Genomic DNA, 5,645 nt, shown 5'->3' on the forward strand with positions numbered 1-5,645 from the left:
CCATTGCATATATACATATGTGTATACCTATATATGTGTATATATGTATATATAAATATATATAACATTTTCTTAATATATATTTTTTCTATAGAATATTTTTATATATGGTACATATAGATACATATATATATATATTGTGTGTGTATATAAGTATAAGTATATATATATATACTTACATCACATTTTCTTAATCTATCCATGCCTTCATGGGCACCTAGGTTGATTCCATATCTTGACTATTGTGAATGGTGCCACAATAAACATGGTTATGTGGATACCACTACTGTAATTTGACTTTAATTTGGCGAGTATATACCAAGAAGTGGCATAGTTGGATTATATGATAGTTCTATTTAATGTTTTGACAAATTTCTGATTTGCATAGCAACTGTGCTAATCCACCTTCCCACCAACATTTTACAAGAATTTCTTTTTCACCACAACCTTGCCAACACTTTTTTCCTTGGTTTGTTTGGCTTCACATTCTTGATGATAGCCATTATGAGTTGGCTGAGACAGCATGTCAACGTAGTTCTGATGTGCATTTCCCTGAGGGCTATAAATGTTAAACCCTTTCTTTTATTTATTGAAACTTCTATGTCTTCATTTGAAGAAAAGTTCATTTGTCTATTTATTGATTTAATTACATGCTACTTGGTATTTAATTTTTGAATTCTTTATATATGCTGGATGTTTATCTCCTATTAGACAAATATCTGGCATAGAGTTTTCCCATTTTATAGGCTCTCTCTTCACTCTGCTAATTGCTTCCTTAGATATGCAGAAGCACTTCAATCTGATGCAATGCATTAGTATATACTTGCTATTAATTCTTAAGTTATTGGAATCCTATTTAGAAATTATGCATATATCCTGAAGTATTAACCTTATGTTGCAGTGTTTCAGGCCTTATAGTAAGGCTTTTGATCCCTTTTGAGCTGATTTTTGTTCAATGTTTCTAGTTTCAGTCTTCTACATGGGATTGTCTAGTTTTCCCAGCAAAAACAGCAAAGAGGCTGTCATGCCTCAAGACATATTTCACACACATTTCTTGAAAATCAGGTAACTGGGCGGTAGCTTGTGGTTATTTTGGGGTCTAACATTCCGTTGGTCTGCAAGTCTCTTTTTGTATCAGTGCCTTGCTTTTTTGTTACTATGGCTCTGCAGTATACTTTGAATCAGCTAGCATGATTTCTCCAGCATTGTTTTGTTGCTCAAATATTTGAATTTTTGTAATGTAGTTCACTTTTGTCTGTCTATAATCCCTTCACTTGAATGATTGTTAACAAAGGTTGCAGCAATATCAAGAAACTCTAAATAGAAGCTAGCATCAGACAGGATCAATTGTATATTTCCTATCCAGAATCTGATGTACAGCTGCACACTGCCCACATCACCATCTCCCTTTAGACATAACCAGAAAATTCTAGTCCCACATGTGATTTCTTTCATAGCAGAACTGGTTCCAACAATGACAAGCTCTGTTCAGTGTAGAATTAAGGGGAAAAAAGTTCAATGATGCTTGGTCCAGTTCAAGGTATTTCAGTAATATTTAAATGTTTTTGGACTAATTCTGCATGAAAGTTGCAAAATGTTTATTTGAATAAAATATAAACAAATAGGTGATAGTTTCATCATGTCTGCATTACCATTGTCACAGAAATGTTATGGGAAAGAATCAAACAAAATTTTGAGAAATTTTTCAGTGAAAGAAATCTTATTTTCCAGCTAAAATTTGCAGACCTTTGAAGTCACATTATCATTATCATCACAAAGTACTAGTATGCTCTGTATACTGTGCTAAATTTTGTTTGTGGCATTAGAAAGAGATTTAAGTGACAACCTGCTGGATGAGGGTACATGTGCAATAGTATGAAATATTCCCATGCATTTTGTAATTCAGCAGATAAGTATAATTATTTGCAAGTTGGTCCTTATTTCTCCAAAGACATCAGAGTTACAAACAAATGGTTCTATAGTTTTCTTATTTCCAGTTCTTGAAAGTTATGTGTAAAAGAATCTTAAGTTTAAAAACCAGCTATAAACCTACATTTCTACTTTATTCAATCACATGTTCTGAAATCTTTGTGTCAATATTAATAATGATTTTGATGCTTGTAATATAGATAGCATAATGTTTTGAATCTTTTCTCAGTAGAGTTTTCACACGTCATTATGACACTAGAAATTAGTAGTATAGAATATATGTTCACCCTTCTACTTCTTTTTTTTTTCCTCTACTGGTGATTGAACTCTATGTTTTGTGCTTGTTAGGCAAGTGCCCTACCACTTGACCCACAGTTTCAACCACTTTTTTAAAAATTTGTTTTGCAGTTTTTGTCCAGGCTAAACTTCGACCAGTTTCCTCCCACCTCTTCCACCCAAGTAAGTGGGATTGCAGTCACAGACCATGAAGCCCAGCTTGTTTTCTTGAGATAAGGTCTTTGAAATGTTGTAAAGGCTGTACTCAAACCCACATATGTGTATCTCATCCTCTCAAGTAGCACTGACTACTGGTGTGTGTCACCTCACTTGGCTCCAGTTTTAAACTTTAAAAACATAGACAAGAGAAGTTTAATTTTAAAGAAAAAATCCTCAATATGAAAAAACTGATTAAATTTTTATAAGCCGTAGAGTTTTGTTAAGAATCACAAAGTAATATATCTAGTATGCAGGCTGATTTACTCAACCTTTGCTCTGAGACAAAACGTACTTCTGAATGCTATCCATTTAATTGATAAATATTTATTATACCTTTATACCACTTTAATGTAAACAAAATTGCAAAGATATATTCTCTATGATATAAACTTAAAATAAGTAGGATTTTTATTTCATTTATGTGATTTTTTTGAAGCAATCCTCCAGTTATATCTAATCTCTTCAATCTTATTTGAAGGCCACATTTTCTAAGTGATCTATCATTTCCTGTTAATGTATCTTGTTTAATGTAAACATTATAAATATTATTTGACTTAACTCAGAAGCAGAAGAAGTTGGCAAAATTAAGGACTAGGTATGTTGTCAAACTTATGAATTAAATTTATATCAATTGATTATGAAATAAGTATAATTAGCAAATGAAATCCTTGTCCTTTGGTAAATAGATTTTACATTAAATGTCTGTCATTCACAGATCAAATGAAAGATGTAAACATAGACATTCCTAATGAAGAACATATTAACTCCTCATTTGTTCCTTTTCTGTAGGTTGTAGAATCTCAAAAACTCTATGTGTCTCTTTTTTCCTGGCTCAACACTTTCTTCATTTCTGCCATCCTTATGAATCTGTCAGTCTGTACACTGAAACTATTCTTAGAAATCAAAAGCATCATAAATTTCTCAGTCAGGTTTATTACAAAAGAAACAGTTTCATCTAGTAACTGTTAGTCAAGCAATTATATTTCATAAACTCTCTTGTTAACTGCCACTTGAAATGTTGTGTCTTTTACTAGGTCATCAGTTTACCTATAGCCCTCAGAAAACTCCCAAATTCCTTAACGTAGATTTAAAATACCCAAATCAACTTGACTGCTGTTGTTTTGTTCAACCTCTGACCCTTTCCTCTAGCTTCTACCCAGCCTGAGCTACTTAAAATTCCACAAGTGTACTCATTCACCTCTAGCTGTTTGCTTCCATTTTATGGTATATTTTATCCTTATTTCTCAGTATCATCTTACTTGTCACCTCCACCAGAAAGCTTAGAATGTTGACACAACATTGACACATAGGGCCCACTATGTGGTTCAGTAGTGTCCTGTATTAGACCTGTCATAGGATTTATGATGCTGTCAAGACATTGCTTATTTCTCATTATGGGGAGGGGGAGGAGTGTTATAGTATATGATTGCTAAGGAATGGGCTGTAGCATCTTCACCTTGTCCTTACAGTGCTTGCTGTAGCACCTTAGCACATGGGTGTTAAATAAGTGAATTTCTGGAAAGCTGGAAGCTTTGGCAATTGGCCATGCTGATAATGAATTCAGTGTTGTCCTCTAGTCAAACTATACTTAATCCCATATTGTAAAAAAGTGACACATAAATATTCTTCATTCCTATCAACAGTAATAAAGAACTCAATATTTTTACTTACTTATGTTAAATTGTTATGGCAATATAGTCAGAGGAGAAACCAAGTGCAGGGTATCAGGTTACAAGGAATGTGCTCTCCCATAAAGTAGGGCTAGTAGTGGGTTAGAGACCTAAGGTTTAGATAAGAACAGCAGGGGAGTCCTGCTTTGGAAAGTTTATTTACAAGTGGAGACAAAGGAAGGCAGGAATGGGTGCTTATCTCTGCATGGTGCCTTTCATCTTGGTCCCAAACTTTTGCATGGCTCTAATGGGCAATTCCTCATAGCTCTGTCCAAGGTTACAGCTTTTAATTGACAGTTTACCATGTTTTACAACCCTGTTTCAAGGCTATCTTCTTTTTCATTCCCCCCTTTTGATGCTTTTTCCACTTTTGGATAAGCATCAACACTAGACTTTAGAAATTTCATAGGATTCTTGTTGTCCCAAAGGCCTATATTGTGTTACCAGGAGCTGTAACTTTATCACCTCCAATTGCGAGCTAATGAAGTTAGTTATGGCGTTAAGAAGGCACATACCAAACATAAGTGCCAATGGAAGCATAAGGAGAGGGCCAGATAATGGAGTCAGCTGTGTCTCTGACTTTCTATCTGCTTTACATAAAACAACACTTTGTGTTTAAGAAAAGTCAAAGCCCTTCTTCTTGGCAATGAGTAAATCCAACCCACTCTCGTTTTGGAGGATCACTGATGCTAGAGAGTTTAGCTGGTCCTGCATGGTCACTATAGACCTAGCCACTTGTTCTATGTCATTTGTTAGGTCCACAGATAATTGATTATAGTAGGCGACTGATGAGGCAGTCCCTCCTATGCCTGTTCCTTTCCCAGTCATTGTCCCCAGTCTGATTAATAAAGGTATGAATTGGATAGCTCTCTTCGACTGCACATGAGCCATTAAAGGTGGGGGGGGTCTGATTGTTAGGCACTATGTTTATCGGGGGTGAGGAATGCTAATGTGCAAATGCAAGTACTGGTAAGCAAGGGTCCCTCAGACAAGGAAGAATCCCAGGCTGGTGCACCATAGCCTGTCAACTGTACATCGAATGGCGGTAGCTGTACAGTTGAGATTCCAAGTTAAGTTTTCCTGTCCTAGAAGGAAGCCTTAATGGGGGGTCATGGTAGTGGCAGATCAATGTCTTTTACTGGCCCAGGTCCACCTAGGTAATCACCTCTGGGTGGCCTCTCTAGATCTGTGGCTCTCCCTTTAGTAAACTGATATGGGAGTGGGGTAGAAGGGTAGGGTGACACAAGGAGGTTTATTTCCTCCACTGTTTTATGACTTTAAGGGGTCCCTGTCTTTCTCCTAACAACCCATACACCCTATAACATCTTTGTTTTTGTAACCCAGTTAGGTTATCAGCTTTCTTTATAGTAAATCATCCCTCTCCTGGTGCATTCAGAGATTGATATGCTGCACACGAGTGACAGATACTGATAAAATGTGAAGGCATACCTCAGCTTTCCCTGGAAGGAAAGCGGCCTTAGGCAGGCCAAGCAGTCATCCCAGCCTCCCAATTGGACAACCTCAAAATGTAGCAGAGTCAGAGGGCAATAA

Source organism: Castor canadensis, chromosome 15 (assembly GCF_047511655.1).
Source record: "Castor canadensis chromosome 15, mCasCan1.hap1v2, whole genome shotgun sequence".
Lineage (NCBI taxonomy): Eukaryota > Metazoa > Chordata > Mammalia > Rodentia > Castoridae > Castor > Castor canadensis.